Source organism: Agelaius tricolor, unplaced genomic scaffold, assembly GCF_023055355.1.
Source record: "Agelaius tricolor isolate 1412-34295 unplaced genomic scaffold, bAgeTri1.0.p SCAF_3, whole genome shotgun sequence".
Classification (NCBI taxonomy): domain Eukaryota; kingdom Metazoa; phylum Chordata; class Aves; order Passeriformes; family Icteridae; genus Agelaius; species Agelaius tricolor.
In genome coordinates, this window is record NW_027269263.1 from 1,467,691 (window position 1) to 1,488,965 (window position 21,275).

The 21,275-nt window shown below is 39.6% G+C and overlaps 1 long non-coding RNA gene across 2 annotated transcripts; it reads right to left on the reverse strand.

The window, feature by feature from the left end:
- Nucleotides 1–5,113: 5,113 nt before the first annotated feature.
- LOC139588645 (uncharacterized) lies at nucleotides 5,114–20,015 on the reverse strand. 2 transcript variants are annotated; one of them, XR_011678763.1, is made up of 3 exons: nucleotides 19,922–20,015; nucleotides 19,274–19,316; nucleotides 5,114–5,236 (listed from the first exon to the last, which is right to left on the reverse strand). It is a non-coding gene; the product is annotated as an uncharacterized lncRNA (long non-coding RNA). The 2 variants fall into 2 exon arrangements; XR_011678762.1 differs by lacking the exon at nucleotides 5,114–5,236 and adding an exon at nucleotides 6,411–6,686.
- Nucleotides 20,016–21,275: the final 1,260 nt, after the last annotated feature.

Here is a 21,275-nt window from a genome sequence, read left to right on the forward strand (position 1 = left end):
TGCCTGGAAGCAGAGCTGGTTTTTCCTGGAGCAGTACTCTGTGTCAGAGTCATGCTCCTGCTCCTGGCCACTGTGGAAAGCCTCCACCAGCCAAAGCCGCCTTCAAACTTCTGGTGCAGAAATGCCAAGTTTTGCCTTACTGATAAAATTTATTAGGATGTAACACAAGAAGTGAAAAGGAAGCAATTCACCCAGGGAAAAGCACATCCAGGTGCTCCAGTTTTCCTCACTCCCACTGCAAAGTGTTATTCCAATTACAACTAAGGACAGGAGTAGCTTAATGCTGAAGTTTCCGAAGCTGGTCTTTTTTCTACAGAGATACAGGGCCCTGACTTCCACTACAAATGATGGCATTCTCTTCAATTAGATCTGAATTTAGAATTCCTCAACATTGATTTTCCTGAAGTTTTCATTTGGTCTTTTATGAACTTGACATTTTTGCTCTTCAGCAGTAAATAAGACACTTTATTTACTATCAACACCTTAATACAGCAGTTTGAAAGAGCAGACAGCTTAATCTTTTTTTTTTTCCTTTTGAATAGCTAACATTGTAAAAACAAAGGACAGATACCAGAAAAAGCTTTAAAGTTTATTTTTATTTCTACTTTAACTTGGCAATGACTGCTTTGCCTAAACTTTTTTTTTTTTTTTTTTTACTTTTATGTAGGGCTCTTTTTATTTTTTTTTTCCCTTGACCTTCAACATCTCAAACTACAAAGAGAGGACTTTTTCTAATGCTGTTTGAATATACTGTATTTTTCTTTTAAGGAGCCTTCCACTGATTTTTATCCTTCAGGGATCAATGGTTCCCTCAGTTCCATAATCTGACAAGCCATAGTGAAAGCAAAAGGCCCCCACTTCTGGAGCTGTAAATGCTCACGTGAGATGGCAAAGGATGTATTTTCACACTGAACTCACAACAGCCTAAGGAGAGCTTTAAAGTATCTTAGCCTAAGTCTCTCTCTTTGGGAGGACTGAGATATGGGAGGAACTTTAGTGTTATTGTTAATCTGTTTTACAAAAGCACCTAACAGCCTCTGCTGAGTTCAGAGCCCCATTAAAAGCAAGAATGGATAAAGCTGGTTCAAATGTGTGCTCATTTCAGCATAACCCATGAATGCCTTTGCTTTCTGGTAATGTCTGACTCTTTTCCACAAAACTTGTGAAGTTTGGAAAGGGGCAGAAACAAGGAGAAGGGAAATGGTGATTCACTGCTAAATTAAGCACTGCTCATTTTGCTGCAACAGTTACTTGGAAGAAACAAAATTTATTGCTGTGATGCAGCATATTATGCTGATTTCTAAGGGACTTTTTGATCAAAATCATCTACATATCATCACATAGTTCTCAGAATGACTCCTTCCCCAATGTCTCCCTGCGGTTTTTTGCCTGGACCACCAACACTCCCTTCTGCTCAGTCACGTACCATACAAAGAGTTCACATTTAAATTTCCTTCAGTACTTCAGCACAGTTTACTTTGTCTCACTGGCATCCAAACACCTTGATATGCTGCCAAACATTCCTACAGCCTGAGGAACCAGGCAGGGGCTGAGCCTGGAGCAGCATCCCACACAGGGAGTGTGTAAAAGGAGGATGGATCAGTGAGCTGAGATGTGGTGGAGGAGAACTGCCCTCCAACCCTGATGCTCCTACAAAAGAGGCTCAGGAACCTGCCTGGTGAATCTCTGGGTGCTGTTCTCTGAGGGAGAGCAGACATCAGCTGCCATAATTCACTTTATGCTGCCAAGAGTGCAAGGCAGGGAAGTGGAGATGGGCCCCTGCCACATCTTGCTCTGCCTCTATTTTACTGCCTCTAGAATGTGCTGACTTCAAAAATCAGAGTGGCATCAGAGGGACATTGATAATTTAGCAGTCCTGTGATATATGCCAGTGCTCACACTGGGATGGTACAACTGAGGCAGAGCTGTCACCATTTCTGATTTGTTAGAATTGGTGCTGGAGCAGAACAAGTACTACCTAGGGCTTAATGTAAAACAGTTAATGGGATTCAGAGGGAAGATAATGGAATATATTCACAATGAGTCATATATTTATGTCCATATTATGTAGAATATAACAACATATTGCAACCAGATTGTGATAGACTTCATTTACATATGTGTTTTTAACTCCTGTCTTCAGTTCTCAAACTGCATGGGAAATCCAGGCACTAAATTTCTACTTCTAGCATCAAAGTACGTACAAGCCCTTGGCTGGGAGTGGATATCAAGCAATCCTGGCAAAAATTAAAACCCGTATGACCAGCAGACCCTCTGTAGTTTCCTACTTTAAGAAAGAATTTCACAACCTCCCCATCTGTCTCCTGTGGACATACAGGCATTGCTCTCTACTCCTTTGACCTTGCTTCTTCTGTCATCCCTGTTTCAAGAGCATCATCCTCTGCTGCAGCCAGGGCTCTGACATTCTAGCTCTCTCCAGGCTCTTGTGGAGACCTCATGCCTTCTCCTTCCCACTGGAATTTTGAACCAAACCATTCCTGAGGTGTGGTTTATATGTCACATCCAAAGAGCACTGCTCTGAACAACACAGTTACCTTCTAGCAATCAAGCAGCCCTGGTGAAATAAAGGAAGCTGAGAGAATGAATATTTACTCCCAAGTATTTTTGGATCAGGCTTTTGACATGCTTCATCTCCTATACATTGTCTACAGCTCAAACATATTTACAGCCAATTACCAACAGCAAGGATTGTAGAGGTTACTGATGATCTATAGAGTAATCACTGAGATAAGACATTCCTCTCATCACAGACATCTGGGCAGCATTGCCACATTGCTACTCTTCAAGTGGCTGTGCAGGTGATTTCTCTTAATAATCTAGTAAGTGCTATGGGATCTTTCTGAATAAATGGATTTCTAGAGCACATGCATTCCTCTTGTTGTTACTTATCTGTTTGAGTACTGTCACACAGAAATAGGGATTCTATGTGTTAATTTGGTTTTGAAATAATATATCATCAGTACAGCTATAGATCTCAATCCTGTCATGGGAAGCAAAGCACTATCTGTTAAAATATATCAGCCAAATGTATGCAGGCAAATGCAGGCAACAGCACCCCACCATAGACAACAAAGTTCTCTACTCCTTTACTCCTTTGTTTGTGTGTTTGGGTTTTTTTTTGTTGTTGTTGTTGTTGTTATTTTTTGGGTCTTTTTGTCTGTTTTATTGTTGGTGGTGGTTTTATTTTGGTTATTGTTTTTATAAAAAAAGGACCTAATCTCAGATGCAATGTGTCAGGAGAGCTCCTCTCTCTGATTTCCACAGGCAGTTACTCAGTCTCTTCCTATATTCACCTGTTTGGACAGTGGGTGCAGTTTCACACATCCCTTCCCTAAAATGAGGCCCCCATTAAACATATTTTCCCTGAGGTATTATTATCTCCTGTGTGTAGTTAACAGAGAACAGTGCCGTTAGTTTGAGTATAATTATCCATAATTTGTTGAGCACTGATGGCATCCATCATTCTTCTGGCAGGAGCAAACTTGATTCCCACACCAAAAAGCTTATCAGCAAAATCAAGAAAATTTATAACTGATACCAAAAATATGACTACACTACATACCTCCCCAATAATATCTGTGGTGAATTTTGACTGATATTTGGCCTCATTTCCTAATTTAGGCCAAACAAGCCTCATAGGCTAGAGAAATTCAAATTTAGATCCTGACTTTAGTTTATAAGAGCATTTTATATATCTGGGGCCTGGGAGTTTCAGTGATGGGGAAGAAACCTCAAGACAACTAAATGTTCAGTGTATGCTGAAAATTTTGAGATAGCAGCACTTATAATTTTCTTTGTTTTTAAAACCAGAGGTAAGGATTATACAAATATGCAATCATATTCTTTTCTGTGTTTGTGCGTCTGTATCTATAGAGCCACTTAACATTTTATGTTCATGTTGAATGGTTTGTAATAAGAATCAAGTTTTGGGGCTTTTTTCATCTTTAACATGTGTTTTTTACAAAAAACATTTATCGCTTTCTAGTAGTTAGAGGCTTTGCATCATTTCTATAAATGCCTCTCATACAAAACTACTACAAAGTTACATGTCTTTTTTTTTTTTCCTGTGGGATATTGCACAATTTTAGTTTATTGCTTTTCTAATGATCATTTAATGAATCTATTTGCATGAGACTACAAAGGCAAAGATTACCAGCACCTAACCTACAACAGAGGAAAAGAATATATATTGAACTAAGAGTTAATCTAAAAACCCAGGAAAGTCTCTTTCATTTCAGGGAGGAAATAAACAATGTTCTCTTCAAATTTGTACCCTCTGAAGGACACAGAAATCTCTTTCACAAAATCATAGCTCACTTTTGGTGTCTAAATATTTTCAATTTTAGTCTTGCACTTGACTTAAAGAGCTGAGATTTCACCCTTTCAAACAAGCACCTCATGGAATGAGGCAATTGAAATTAACAGACAGAAAAGAGATGAAGGAAAGACAATTTCTCCACTAAGACAAAAAGTTCATATTGGCTCAACTTTTTTTTTAAATAGCTTCTCATCTGCATGAAGTAGCATAATTTTTTTACAACAGTAAACAGGAATCATTGCCTTACTAATTGGTGAACCAGCAAGTCTGTAAGGCATCCAAGTCCTCTCCCAATCCCCATCTTAGCAAAATCTTAGTTAGATTAATAATAATGCCTGGGGATTCTGAGCTAAGCTTCATTCAGTCTTACAAGATTTAAATTCAACATGCAATTCAGTGGGAAATAAGTTTGCAAGCTGTCACACAGTTTTCAGTTCGTGTTTCAAGAAACAAGGAGCGAAAGGTAGAAGGTGAAAAATGCATCATGTAGTCTCTCTCTTCTGCACAACAAAAACGTGAGAATTTGAGGCAGATGTTAGTAATCTCAACTAATTTTGTGAGCAAGACTTGTGGGGTCTGACTCTTCAACAACCAAGAAAGCACACAGATCATTTTTAGTGTCATTTTCTCAGTTTCTTTGGCTAGAAGGAATGGTTTCTTGATGCTGAGAGGTTTTCTATGTGTTACTCTGGAGCATTTACTTTTGAAACTGGACAGGGCTCAGAAACATCAATAAAATATGAAATAGATCTTTTTTCTTACCTCCTTAATTCTACATTCCCCAAAACATTGCTTAGGTTTTAGGTGAAGGGCTGAGTCGTGTCGCCTCCATCAACATTTTCGTAGATTTGTTTTCATGTTTCTGCAAACTGTTTCTCTCTCTCTGTTTCATCAAATCTGAAAACAATCACAGAGTCAGGAGAGTTAAAAATATGCTGCTCCTTGAAAGAACCGTGTGGCTGGAAAGTAATTATACTGAGAAAGCTGCTCTGGGTGGACAAAGCCAACCAGATTGCTTGAGAGTGTGACAAAATGCTAAATTGATCTGAGCTGTCTAGAGACAGTTTAAAATTTCTTCTTGGGACATTCTGTTTCAAGACCTTATTACTGTAACTTGTCAGTGACAGTGTGACAAGATCATGAGTTACTCCATTTCAATGTGTATTTATTTTCTGTTAATGTTATAACTTAGGAAATTCAAAAGGATGGAAAGGGTACTTGGTTCTATCCCTAAATGTCAACCATGTAAGTGCTTTGACTTTTATTTTCTATTTGCTTTGGTCAGTGTAAATTTCTATGGGTTTTGCTGGTTGGGGGAAGGGGATTTGGAGATGTGCAGTTCTTGGTTATTAATATTTGACTTTGTTAGTGCTATCTGTTTACCGTATGGCTTCTGGAAAGAGATGGGAAATATTAGCTGGTGAGTCCTTAAAATGCACAATGTGTGGGCACACTCCTTGTGCCTGCACATTCTTTGCATTGCTGCTGCATTTAGCCTGGGATTGTCCATTTGATATTGTTTCTTGATACTACTTTGCTTTTACTTCATTATTTCACTCTTTTTTACTTTTAATACATGTGGATGGTCGAGTTTGAGCAAATTCCATGCGCTTTGTACAGGCTGGTTTTTCTCCTTATTTCTGGAATAGAGAAGATGAAAGCTGTTTTTAGCTGCTGTTTACATTCACAAAGCTGGATCCTGCACATAAATGAGTTTTTATACAAATGCCTGGGATTTTATACAAATCCCATTCCTCCTTCGCTTAGAACGAGTTACAAGGCAGCTGTCTCCAAAAGCAGAAAAGGCTGTTGTAAAGAAACCAATAATAGGCCAGGCTTAAGATCCTTAGCTGGGCTCTTTTATTTTGGGACTTTTACCAAAGGCTGAGAGAGACCCAAAGAAAATATAAAATATCCGCTAATATTGAGGGCCTAGTACTTACACTTGGCAGGGTATAAAATTTGTTTCTATAGGAAATCACCTTATTTTACAGAAAATTGAAGCTGTGTGAAGGCTTTTTTAAAATTCTCTTTTCTTTTCCCCAAACCGTACGTGAAAACTTTTGGGGGTTGGAGGTGATGGCATATTGTACTGTGAAAAATTGGTTTATGCTCAAATGCCTTTTGCGGTCACAACACGATTCCTCACCTCTTCTTGCATGAAAAGGCAAGAGTCAGAGGGCACTTCTCCTCTGTTTTTTTTTTTGTTGTTTTTCCTGAGATAATTTCTTCCTTCCTAGGCCGGATCCAGGTCCTCAGCTGATGGAGCAGGAGTGTCACAGCCCGGGTGCTGTCCTGCAGCATGTTTCCAAACAAGTAATTTCTCTTGTTTTCCTTATTTTTCTCTCTAAAATGCGATTAAAAAGGAAAAGGACATCGATGCCCGTGAGATTAGCTGAAATTCCTTGAAATACTGCTGTGACTTTCAGAATTCCGCTGCTGAGGAGGTTGTGCAGTTGTGCTAGGAAGCCACTGGGTGTCAGCAGGAATGTGAGAGCAAGGCAGGGACCCCTCTCCATAAGATCCAGCGCTTCGCAGCACATCCCTAAGAATTACGGAGAGGAAAAGCCGGCAAGACTCCTGCACCCTGGAACATGAGCAAGTGGCAAGTGACCCTTCCATAAATCAGCTCAGCCTGAAGTGCAAGACTCTCTCAGGGCTTCTCTTCATCCTCTAATAGCTGATTGTTCAGAGAAAGTTTTAGAGCCAGCTTATAAAACCAGACTGAGCTCAACCCAGTGCCTCAGCCAGCCAGCAGGACTGCTCAGGATCAGAGCAAAATCGCCATTGACAAGATGCAAAATCCTTTAGCACATCTGCTTTTCAGACATTAATATTTGTTTATACTTACCATAAAACCAAAGTTTTGCACAGCTTTTACTGATTTTTTATGTGCATTTCAACAGCACCCACAGATCATGCTCTGCTCTATGTAAAAGCTGCTCTAAAATAAAGTGCTAACTTACCACTACACAGTAAGTTAATTTGGACCTCAACCCCCCTAAAAATCGAGGACTTTGTGATCCCAAAGAAAAGCAAAATAATTAAGGTCTAAAAGCGCCCTTGTCTCTTTGCTGTTATTGGTACAATGGTCTGGCTGGTTGTGAGAGACAAAACCTGAGACACTCAGAATAGTAAACTCAGAATAAACTCACCAGGTTTTGAAACATGAGCAGTAATAAATTTTGTAGACACATTGTTATGGGTCCCAGTGTATGCTTTCTTTGAATCAGTAATGGAAACAGTAGGATGAAACAAAGAAGAAGCAGCCACAGACACTTTTGTTTCTTTAGAAGGAGAAGATATATACATCAGGAAAGTTTGGAATATTCTTCTCTAGAGAATTCTAGACTCACTACTGCTAAGTAACACCTGAGGACCCGTGAGCTGCAAAGTGTCTGGAAGCTGTGCAAACTTCAGTGGGAGTGGAGAGCACCCCTCTTATGCACAATTAACCATTTACCTCAGTGATGTTCTCCATGTGTTTCTCTGCAAATAACACAGGGATGCTCCCAGAGTGGATGGCTGCTGAAAAAAGACTTTTCCCCTTGAGAAGAAGGGCTTTCAAACTAGAAGCAACAAAGTATTAACTCATATGGTGCTCTGTGGAGTGGCCTGATTTAAATAAATATACTTTATTCACAATGAAGGGAATGCACCAATTTACTCTCTCTTTTCCCTCTCCCTTTTCACTGCCCTTTTAAGGTGCATAGGGTCGCTTTAATTCCACTCAGAATTACTTCTCTAAAAACCTTGGTAATTCTGACAAAAGCATCTCACTTTACTCTAAAGGCACCCAGTGAGCAACACTATGAAGGTTACGGGAGAGCACCAGCTATAACTCTGTTGTTTCCATTTGCATACAAATTGTCAGCCAGAAGCAAACATTTTCCAACAATGAATTATATAAAACCTACTTTTTTGGACTGAGTTTTAATTTTATTTTTATTCACAAGAATTTCTAAAGAAGTAACTGTTTTGTTTTAGGGTTTTGTTTTTTTTTTTTAAGGTAGAGATCTAAATTCAGAGTAATTTCTCCAAATGGCAGGTATTTTGAAATTGTTTTATAAGTTCTTTATAATATAGAATTTGAGGACTAGCAATCAGAGATTTAGGTTCCATTATTCCAGGTGGTCTATAAATGAAGACACTCTCTGGGCCACAATTGCAAAAGCAGATTTATGACAACAGAAAAAACAGACATACATGGAGACAACAGGTGGGAAAGTGAGGAAAAAGTATAAAAGAGGTGGGAATTATTTTTTTTTAATCTTTATCTTTTTGTATCTGTATCTTTTTTTTTTTTTTGACTCTTTATCACCTGTGCTGAAACTGTCAAATGCTAAAGTAGCCAGTGGTGATTTGAGAGGTACTGTATGAGGCTGAGGTTTTACTTGAGCTTAACAGATATGTCTGTGAAGCTGCTTCTGCTTCTTTCAGCCTGCAGAGGAGAAACTATGAGCTGAATTAGCTCCACTCCTACCTGTGAGCTTCACTTATACATCCTTAGCAGTGAGAAACAAACATTAACAGCAGCTGATATAAAAGAGCAGAGGGCATAAAACAATCTGATTTATAATTTACCCACTTCCTCCCTCTCCAGTGTGGTGTTACACCTCTAAGAATGTGTCCCAAAGCTCTCCTGTCCCCCATGAGATAACAGGACATGGGATGTGCCTGGTTCCTAAGCCACTTGACACCCTTTGTGGTGGCTTTTAGGGGATCAGTAACACCCTGGTACTGGGTAAAGTGGCAGAGTGAGGCTCCTGCCGAAGCTGGAAACCAAGAGCTTGTGCCTGGGGCATTAGATATAAAGGTAGTGAGGTAGGAGGCTGGCTATAAGGGTGTGTATTTACTAAATATTGTGCTATAAGGGTGTGTATTTACTAAACATTGTGCAATGAAATGGCATTTTGCTACTGCTTTTTTCCCCAACAAAAGTTAGTTACCCATAAAAGAACTAAACCAAACTGTAGTGTTATGCAAATGAGTTTCCAAATATTTATCGGTGTTTAACCTGTGAAAAATGGTCAGAAAAGTTTAATGTTGTAGTGCCTTCTTTTAGTTGGATTTCTATTAAAAATATCAGTGAAATACTAATTTAGGTGGGTTTAAAACTTGCAGCATTTTGACATTGTACATTTTATTTTCTTGGCTCTCTGACTGTGAAAGATTAGGCACACCTCCATTAAACAGATAACAGTTTGCTCAGAGAGATCTTATTGTGGTTCTTTTTTCTAGTTCTTCCTGGGGGCGACATTCTCAGCTGACATAAACTGGCAGAGCTCTCTGCTTACAGGGCAGAGCTCTGCTGGTTTACAGAGATTCAGAACCAGGCCTAGAAATCATCAGATTTGATGATTTACTGATAGCTACCAATCACCTGGATCTGTTGGACCTTTCTCAGCAGGGTATTTGTGTATGCACATTTATTTTCTCCTTCTTTGAGGGCACCAGGTTATTTCAACTTGACTGTTGCTGCTATCCAACTCATATCCAACTGATCTAATTAATTAAATTCCTTTATGATATTTGTAAAGTTTGTCCCACTAGCTCACAGTGCTGCCAAAGATTTTCCTTTTAGTGTGGCACGCTGACTTCAGTGTCAATCCAAAGAGACTAGGATGGCTTGACTTTAAGAATAAACTTTTTAAAATGTTTGATGGGCTATGGAGCTCAGCTGTTGCAAGTGACTGTCTCAAATGTCTCAATGTGTGCGCATAAAATCCAGGATTTTAAAATCCAGGATTATTTACAGCAACTGAACGTGCTCATTGGCTTGACCATGACAACATTTGGAAGCTGTCCTGTCATTAAGATGGACATATTATATTAGATTGCTCTGAAAGACTTCTTTATCCTCAGCTCTGAGATGAGCCCCAGCAGAAACCTCATTGTCAGGATCACATGATTGGCTGATCAAGTTTTTTAAAGGGTACCATGCAGATTTCATTTTGTGGAAGATGCTTCCCTGTGGCTTTGACTGGGATCCATTTAAGCAGTAAATGTAACAGTCGCTGACACCTAGATCTGATATAGCCAATGAGACTCTTTTTATATTCACTGGAGTGATTTGAGGATGCAAAGATTGCAAATGTCCAGAATAGGTCAGATGAGTTATGAGCTAAATTTGACTATTCTTCTTTATTGAATAGAACAGGCACTGAGGATGCCCAGCTGAGGTGTAAAAATTTGTGTTGTGGCCACCTAAGCCTACATGAGGTGAATCTCACAGTCACTGTCTTAAATAAACTCATCAAAATTATGCTGTAGGAGTGTCCTTAACACTGAGCACGAGCAGACGTGCAGTTCTGAACAGCATCTGTGTTTGCTCAACTTCTCATTCCAATTTGAGCACTCCAGCACATACATCATCAGCTGAACAAAATAAAAGATTGGCCCTTCAAAGAAGTGCATTTCATGGAAACATGCTAGGATTGTCGAAAAACAGAAATCTTGACTGATGAAATGGAAAAATTCATTACATTTAGGTTGCCATTCTGAAGTGACTTATGAAAGGAAGACGTCTCCTTTTTTTTTTTTTTTGGTAGATATTAGAGGGACAGGAAGGAATCACATCCACTGTGTCCACATGATGTGACTACAAACTGTGTGGACTTACGTACTGTATTTGCAGGGAATGCCCCAACAAAGGCAGGAATGATGAATCTGACTCCATGTTCTGAAGGCTAATTTATTACTTCATGATAGTATATTATATTAAAGAATATTATACTAAACTATACTAAAGAATACAGAAAGGATACTTACTGAATGCTCAAAAGATAATAATGAAAACTCGTGACTCTTTCCAGAGTCCCGGCACAGCTTGGCCCTGATTGGCCAATGAGTGAAAACAACTCACACCAGAATCCAATGGAACAATCACCTGTGGGTAAACAATCTCCAAACACATTCCATGTGTGAGCACAACACAGGAGAAGCAAATGAGATAAGAATTTGTTTTCCTTTTTCTCTGAGGCCTCTTAGCTTCCCAGGAGAAAAATCCTGGCCAAAGGGATTTTTTTCAGAGAAAGTGAATGACACAGTTACCATCCCAATCTCATTTTAAAAACCCAGGAGCGGCCCTGTGGAGCTATGAACAGGCTCATGAGTGAAGCACCAAATTGCAAGGGAAGAGGATCTCTGGATGGCATGGAGCCCATTCTCTGCCCTGGCCACTTCTACACACATGAACTGGAAGCTGCCACAAAATCAGAAAGGCCACAGTCCCACCAGCTGTAGTGCAAGGAATGATTGAATTTCCAATCTTTTGACTGCGACACAACTCTCCAAGAGGACTCTGGGTGAGCAAACAGCAGCATGTGAAAAGTGTGACACAAACACCTGTATAGCAGGGTAAAAAGGCATGTTATCTGACTCTGAAGTGAATTCCTAGTTATGAAGATGTGAAGGGAGAGGGGAGGAGAAGGTCACTATGTAGTAAAAGACAAACATATCTGATGCATGCAATCAAGCAGGGCCTGTAAATTAATTTTCAGCTCTAAAAATTGACTATCTCCTGGGGAAATTCTATTATCGAAAAACAAGATATATTCCAATTAGGAGAGAGGTCATATAGAGGGCAGGATAGAAAAGAGAAAAGGAAGAAGAGAAAAAAAAATCCCAACTTTACATATTAGAGCTCTAAAGGTATGACCATCACTAAATGGGACAAAGGGGAGGAGGCCATTAGGAGCCTTAATTTGCAATGCCCTTGATTTCTGTCATTTTAAGTTAAAGCCTGCATATTTTAACACAGTGGTGCCTTACAGGATTCTGGCACATTGTGTGTGCTGCTGCCTGCTGTGGATCTGGACCTTGGATCAGTGCTCTGTCTCTCAGCACGACGTGAAGCACCAAGGGGGACATTTTCAAAGCAGCGAGTGGGGATCTCACTGCGTGCTTCCCACTGAAGGCAGTGTAAGATATGGAGCTGAAGCCCTGTGAGATGATTTGAATACTTCCCATATCACTTCTTACAATTGCCAAAAAACATGTCTGCTACTAGAATTTTCCCAGGGAGTGCTGTTTGACTTCAAACTTTTTACTCTGTAAATTTTGGGCTTCGATAGGTTTCTGGAAGTAGACAAATATTGTTACCAAATATTGTTTTGGAAGTAGACAAATATTGTTATCAAATATTGTTTTCTGTAGGTGTTGTCAGCTGATCAGCTCATTATGAAATCTGCTAATTGTTAGTGAAAAGAATAGGTATCCATAAAGCAATTCACTATTTTGCTGAACAGAATGTATACAAACAATGCACATTTTGGTACCAGGTTTCCTGTCAAGTTTGTCTTGCAAGATTTTGGGTCACAGAATAGTACTAAAACTTCTGTGCTAATCTGAGACTTTCTAAACTTCTGCAGAGAGGAATTATTATTTATCATGCAGCCCCGACTTCCACCCCAGAATGTATATTTTTAGTTTTTCAAGACTGATTTTTTTCCCCATAGAAAATCAGATAATCTGAAATAAATAAATTTTATATTTCAGCAAAAATAAATTAAAATTCAGTCTATCAACTAAGTGAGAAGCTGTCATCAGCTCTGAGTAATGGTAAAAATATTGAGCAGGTAAGGGCAAAGCAGGAGGCTGAGGTTTTGCACAGGCAGGAAAAATAATTTTTTATGTATCTCACTGATGCAAAATTAAGTATCCTAATATGTTCAGATAAAGAGAACTAAGGATCACTGGAGCAGACTACCAGAGAGCTGGTACATGGAGTGAACATTAATGTAAACCCTAATTTTTACATAGAAAATGATAATATTATCATCTGTATTGGATATAAGCAACATGCCGAGTGAGCTGAGAAACTTCCCTTGAGAATGGAACACAAGAGCAACGTGGCTTTTAGACAGAAGTGGGAAGCCTCTTTTGCCAGCACAAGGCTGGATACAAGGCCAGGACTGTGGCTTTTTCTGCTTTAATCTGGTTTAATTTTCTGCTTTCCCTGCTGAACCCAGCTTAATAATTAGAGCGAAACACAAGAGAATGTTGGGAATTTTGGGAGAAATGAGCAGTGTGGAACAAGATTAGAACCACATCTAGAACAAAAAAAAAAAAAAAAAAAGTGAGCAAGTGGAAAGTGGAAGTACAAGGGTTTTAGAAGCCAAAAAACCTCCAGTTGCTCTGTAACCTCTGCACCAAACATGGCAAAGAGAAGGACGACTGTGAACCACAAATGTGAGGCAGCAACAGGAAAGGGAAATGCAGGCATTTGAGCTGGAAAGGTGATTAATGACACCTTGCAAGCCTACAACACCTGGTGAGACCTGAAAAGCGGTGCATAATTCAGGTCATCCTGCTACAAGAAATATGAATGCAAATTGGGACTGATAGAACAAAGTACCAGTGGGCTGGTCAGGAGAAGGGAGACCCTGCCTCATAAAGAGAAAATTAGAAATGCTCTGAGGAGCCGTGTGTCTGTGCTCCAAGCTGCTCTGCAGCACAGCAGCCACAGATCAGGACAGTGCTGGCAGCAAGCTGGCATCTCCTAATGCCATGAGGGTGGGAACAACAGGCTGAGCCTATTCTAGTAGCTGGATATTTTTCAATTAGCCTGACATGTGAGAAGTTCCCCAAAATCTTGAACTCGGCTTGTCTAACACTGTGGGTAAAGGATTTGAATCTTTTCATAGATATAGGAAAAGGATGAATGTCAAAGAGCTAGAGGAGCTAAAGTTCTTAAGGTTCAGAGTATTCTGGTGAGAGGTAAAAAAACCCGACAAACCAAAAACTTCAGCTAAAAATTACAAGAATCTTTCTAAACACTGGTAGGAGTGGTTGAGACAGGTTCCAGTAGAAGTAGTGGAGTGCAACTTGACAAGATTAAGAAATTGAGTATCTAATCCCAAATGGCTTTGTTGTGCATCTGAGAAAGATTCTATAAACATATACCTGGAGAACAAGGCAGTTACACATTCCTATATAGGTGTGACAAACTACAAATATTTTTCCCCAATTTGAATAAATTTTACTTTATAAAACATTATCTTTTGTTAAAATCGATCAATCAAACAAGCAACCCTAGAAAAGTGGGAACTCTTTTTAGTTTTAGATGAAAGTGACTGATGGGCAGTTTTCAGCAAGTCAGCTCTTGAACAATGGAAGGTATTCCACCAGAGAGTGTTGACAAACTCTGGTTCCCTGGCAGTAGATGCAATGCTAATTCCTACAGTTTATTTTGAAACAAACATCCTGAAGGCAGTAATGGGGAAAAGCAGCAGTGTGCAGCAGATGCTAAGTCTACCCTAGCAGTCTCTGCAGCAAAGAAAAATCATGTAAGGAGGGTCAATTCTTACATGTTGCAATTGCAAAACAGCGTGTTAGCCTCATTCAGGGAAGGAAAGAATGATCCCTGATCAGATCATGGGATGAGGGTCAGATTCAGCAGCAGCAGAAGGCAGACACCTCAGTCACTCTTCTATGTGTCTGGCTGGCAGGACCTGTCCCATTACTCATTTTCTGAGCACTCCTGCTAGATTGGCTCCATTCTTCTGCTAAATGGGCTCACTGATTAGAGCATTCATATGGGAAATGTGGGTTCAATTCTTTTCTCTCGCTGAGCATAAACAAGCCTGCATCTTCCAGGGGAAAACTCCAACCATTATGCTAACAGGTATTCGGGAATTATGATCTTGCTCAGCCCTTCTTGTTGAAGCTTTGCATGGAATAATAAACATACATTAGAGCAAGGAGGAAAACGAGCCCTGAGTAAGGATTTGCAGCCAATGGGGAGCAGACTTGCACCAGCCTTGGTGTAACTACACACATGTGTAGGTCTGTAGTCACTCTGTGAGTATTTCCTGGAGCAGGGAGCAGCCCTTGGGTTTCTCCACTTCCCAACAGGTCCCACTGCCAGTACAGAACAGAGCTGTGCCAGTCCTTGTGGTTTTCACCCCTCCACACCCCCTTTTTTCTATTACCTTTAGTTCTTATGACAGAGTGGGATGGATGGGCCAGTGAGAGATTCACCCAGCAGCACATCTGGCTGGGAGGTTCATGGAGAGACACGGGTTCACACTGTTTGGTTTTTTTTACAAAGAAAGAGTGAAAACTCAGATCTTTCACTGCCCATTCCTCTGGGCATTTATCAATGTGGTGGAGATAAGGAAGAGGAGAGGGGAGGAGAGGGGAGGGGAGAGGAGAGGAGGAAAAGGAAAGAGAGAAAGAAGGAAAAGGAAAAGGAAAAGGAAAAGGAAAAGGAAAAGGAAAAGGAAAAGGAAAAGGAAAAGGAAAAGGAAAAGGAAAAGGATGCAGAAGTGACTTTTTCCCTCTCCAGGCATTATGAGGTGAGATGGACATGGGTATCAAACTCAACAAAGCTCAGGGCTGGTCAAGGCATGGCAGAGGACTGGGGTTTGACATTTCCATATCCACTGCTCTGAAGAGGCTGCTGTGGATGATTCAGCTCTCTTTACACTTCATATATGCTTTTCTGGACCCGTTTTAGGATCCAATTGCCCTCATTTTAAGCAGCCTGCCAACCAGCTGGGGTTGTACATTCCTGCAGCAGGTGTTTGAGGATGAAGGTGCTGGAAACAAGCAGCACCTGTGATCTGTTGAGAATTTAGCTCTTAATGAGGGCTGTAGATCTAGTCCTAGGCACATATCCCATTTTCAAAATGTTCTAAGAGATTGAATAATAAGTCAGTAGTTATCAGTTAATTACTGAATTGTGAAAAATGTCAGAGCAGATGAAGAAATACTCACACAAAACCAATGTATTCATCTCAACAGCTACATTTGCCTGATAATGCAGTTCAAAATTATTTATTTACGCTCATATTTGCACTGCAGAGCAATAAAAAATGTTGTGAAGTATTTTTTTATAAAGAATCAATCTTGTTACATTTTGCAAAAAGTCAAGAAGTTGCAATAATGTGAGGCCTTCCAAAATACTGTAGCTGCTATTAAATATTTGCTGAGAAATGGTAAAGAAACCATTGTTTTTTATGTCAGTTTTATGGGACATGTGGATAGGTAAAATGCAACTTAGTGAGCTTTTACTGAATTGCTTACTGATTCCAGGCATATAATTCACAGGATCCGAGGATGGATTTGCATATGTTTGTCTTATTACATAAACTGAACAGAGATTTCTTGTAGATATCAAACAAAACCTGCTTGAAATATATTCCTATGGCTGCCAAAAGGGGGTTTGTAATGTGCTGCTAGATACAACTTGTCAGCAGTAAACAAAATTCAAGAAAACCCCAACAAATATGCAGAGAAGAGATTTGAAGGTGCACTCTTCTCTCGGTTACAATTACATTTTACTGTTTTGTGGACTTGCTGATGGAGATTTTCCTAGCAGCTGGTTCAGGGAGACCTGCCCTGAGCATCCTCTCTGACTTGCAGTGTGACCAAACACTTGATCAAATCAGGGCAGATGGCCTGAGATGTGAACTTGTCAGCAGGAAGAAAATGCAGGAGGACAGTGAATCTGGGCTGTGGCAGTGCTGCAGCAAGGATGTTTGACAATGGGCACAGGATCTTTTCCCACCTCAGCTTTGTCAGGCATAGCTGTGAGCCTTCCCTCCATGACATATTATGTTCTGGCATAGAGACAATAACAGGCAAGGCTTCAAAGAGGTGTCCTGATTTCATTCACTGAATTTAAAAAAGCAAGGAGAGAAATCCCTCAGACTGGAAAGAGGAAAAATGAGCAGGAGTTAACCGTGATGGTAGGGTTTTTTGATGCAGTGAGGTAAGAGGCTGGAGTTACCCACAAATCACACCACTTTGAGAAACGTGGGATTTGTCATCACTGATCACACAAGTGCTCTGAATTCTGCCTCCAGCTGGGACCAATACCTGGTGCTGGGATAAAAAAGCCCCACAATATATTTAACTCAGCTGAGTAGAGGGAAACAATTGAACCTGGCTGTTACAGCCCAGAATTTCCTTATTTATCTACCCTGCCAGAGTTATTGGCTGAGTGCAATATGATATTTTTTCATTTCCAACCCTTCCTGCTGAAGTCAGTGGGAATGTTGAGTGCACATGAACTGCAATGATCATAAAATTAGTCAGACTTATTAAAAATCCACTCACAACATTTAAAACTCCATGACCATCTGTTGAAATGCATTCCACACGCCAGCTAGGGAAAACTGAATTTAAAAAAAACCCCAAATTAAAATCAAAACCAAAAATCCAGTCCTTAGCAATTTCAGTCAGAGAACTGAAATTTTGAGCTTAGCCACAGCTACAGGAGGTATGGATGGCGAGTGGGATGAAAGAGTAGAGAGCAGGAGACACAAGAAAATCTGATGCCTAAGTATAACTTCAAAGAACATTTCTTTCAGCAGCAGGCAGCATAAATATCTTCTGAACCATCCTTCACCCCACCATTACCACACACTGTCCCTCCTAAATGCTGATGCAACTGTTTGGTTTTAGTTTTGGGTTATTTATGGGCTGAAGAATCCTCTGATCCAGTTCAGAAGTAGCCCCAGAAACATGGAGCAGAAGGGAAAGCAAGAGGGAGAGACCAAATGGCCTGAGAGGTTTTTGTGACCTTGACTTCTCTGAGTCATTAAAGAATTCAGACCCTCCATCCCTTAGGAATGGTCAAAACGTAGTTGAGAGTGCACATTTATTTTTGGTTGTTGAGCAAACAACTGTGAGGACAAACAGGAGCCCCTGCTGTGCTCCCACAGCAGAGTACAGAGCTGTGCTCTGCTTCCCCTGTGGTGGAGGGTCAGCTTCTGTTTGGCTGCCAGAGGCTGGTGCACCTCTTTCCCCAAGGCAGCTGCCAATCAGCTTTTCTATTAGTTGTTTACATCACTATATTAATTGTTTATGTTACTCTGTTAGGGTTTGTTCCCTCTGTTTGTTATGTGCAATTATTTGATTAAATCTCTTTTGCAAATAATTATTTTAAAATAGGATATAGACCAAAAGGAGCTTACCTATGTAGCTGTGAGAGGCCAGCTCTACGGATGTATCACCAGGTGAGTTAGCATCTGGGATACTTTTGTTTCCTGAGGAGATTCCTGCAAAAAGAAATGTGCTTGTCACCTGAAGGCTTCTAAGCCAATAAACCAATACAAGGTATCACATACAGCAGCAAGGTGAATTGATTATCTTTATACATAAGAATAATTTTTTGTGTTCTCCTAACCATACCCTCTAAACTCCACAGACAGAGTACAGGAATTTCTTTTAGAACAATCTACAAGTGTTGTTACACATTAAAACATGGTAGATGGAATCTGAGATATTTGTATGCCCCAAAGGTCTGCTCCTTGAGGGATGTCAAAATCTCTAATAAAAAGATTTATTCTTGCAACACCTCCAGAAGCCAGAAAGGCACAGTTGTGGCTGTGCACAGATGGGAAACTGAGCTAGGTAAGGTTAGCTCCAAGGAAAACATTTAGTCTTCTGGGGTAGAGATGAAGTTCATGAGTTCAAAAATCCTCTGTAGATTCCAGTTTGGTGTGTGGGAAACTCTAGGAAGCTGTGCTTTGACTCATGTCTTTATTAGCTAGGCTCATTTTTACTCAGACTGCTGAAGTTCTTTTATTAACTAAAACAAAGCTGTGTCCTCTTTGTGAGCAGAATGCGGTAGCCCAAGGGAGCATCCCCTACCAAGGAAATCCACCAAGGATCACTGAGCAGAAGCCCCCGGGAGCCCCTACCAAGAATCTCTGACCCAAGTGGGAAATACTAGTGTAGAAGACACGACCTGATCATCTGTGGCTAAAAATTCTGGTCAGAAATGTTGGGAGTGTTGTCACCATCACTTTTATTTTAGTGTTTCAGTGACTGGGTAACAGTCTAGAAGGTGTGAAAGCTGGAGTTTGTCTTCTTCAGCTCAATAAAATTCAAGCCCACATCACCCACTCCCCATTACACAATGTAATGCAAATATCTCATTTACATGATCACATTTATCTCATTTCCACTGAGTTCTCTTACCTTGAGTTCCTGAACCAAGGGTTCCTCAGCCTGTTAAATAACACTGCAAAAAAAACCAACACAAAACTCTGTAAAAGTTAAATTGTCAATCTGTTAACAAAAAAACAACTAAAGATCTATGATACCTCTGTGCCAGATACTTTCACTGTGAAATAAGATTCATGCTAGCATAAACTAGTGTGACGAATAAACTTGCATGCAGGTAGGATGGTGAGAAACTAACACCCATTTTTCAGAGAGGTTTTTTTTTTTGTAATTGTCTGTGCTTTTTTGATAGTCTTAAATATTTATGTAAACTCACCATATTTGTAGAAAATTCTGTTCTAGGAACAAAACTGTTGCACCTAGGCTGAAAGGATTAAATTTCATATTATGAATAATCAAAGTTCTAGATACTCATGCCAGCACAGGACAGATATCTCCTATGGGGTGGAATACCTCATGACATAATTAATATTTGTTGCACTTTAAAAGGAGGTTAAAAAATTTTCATAGGATTCTCATTGCAGTAATTTAAAATAAGAATAATTCCACTTTAAAATGAATGAAATTTTCCCTTTTTTTTTCCTGTGGGAAAATTATGTTTTCAACAAGATGAATCTTTCAGCATTATTATTTTCTTAGTATCAAAAATGCAGTTTTTCTTACCAGGTAAAAAGAATGATCTTTATCATCACAGATCTTCAAGGGGTCCAAGCAATGTTTTCTGTCACTCCAAAGACTCGTGGTCACTGTCTTTTCCCATCACATGTAATAGTATGGAATTCTTATTAAGATATATTACCTAAGAAGGGAACTTAGACATTAGCAAATATTTTCTGAAAAAAAAAATGGACTCTTAATTAGAAGTGTTAGAAAGGAATTCTACTGAGAGGGACTGCAGTGTTATTTCTAAATTAAAATATTCTGACTTGAGTCTGTATGTTTTATTTTCATTAGTTTAAAAAAAAGCAAACCAACCCTTTTGGGCAAGTGTAAAACATCTGTATATTTTTATTTTCATGAACTAAAAACTAAGCAGACCAACAAAGCCTTTTTGGGCAAGAGTTAACAATCTGTATGCATGTATTTATTTTCACTGAAATTTTCCATGAAGTTAAAATTTGATCAACTCTTTGTATACTTGAAACCCAATGTAAAAATCAGTGTTTTGGTTCCTTCTAGATATATACATATTAATAAAACCAATTCAAAGTTCCTCTGGATGAAAAAGGTGATAAGAAATAGGTGAGTGAATATACTAAAGCAATGGAAAGAGATATTTCATCTGAAATAAAATTCAAACATTGTGTAGGATTGTTACGTAACAAGACAGAAAGGACTGAGGGGTTTTTTTTGCAGCTGAAGAAAATGAGCTTTGCAGATTTTCCAAGGTCAAATTAGCTGTTGGATGAAAGGTTCTTTATTGAAGTGGGAAGAAGCAGATTAACACAACAGTGGTGTTTTGGCAAATGAGGCACTTTGATGCCGCCATTGTGAGGAAATGTTGTGAATTCATCTAAGTCCTTACTTAACCTGAAATCACCTTGGCTGCAGCCAAAATAACTCAAGGAGGCCTCAAAAAATTACACTTGTAAAGTAAAACATGGGGGAACTTCTCAGGGATAGGCTTGTGGAACTTCAGCTTAAAAAATGCTGAAAATAAGGAGCAGCTCCCAGGAGGAAAATGGCAAAGAACACACATCCAAGAACTCTTCCACAACTCTAATTTAAATATTTTGGTTTTGTAGGTTGACAAAGAGAGATGCCCTACACTTTCTGGAGTCCTCAAGAAGTTCCTTCTGTGCTCTCATGCAATTATTGACAGTCACAGAGGGCATGGGGAGAACTTTTATCAAAATGCAGCAGGAATGCAGCCCAGGGACCCTTTAAGGAGACAGTAAGGCTACACAAGCAATTAAAGAGGGTTTTTAGGAGGGCTTGACAGATTGCAGTCTGGTGGCACTACTGTTACTTTCTCAGTTACAAGCTGGCTTGATCTGATTAACAAAAGACTGGAACA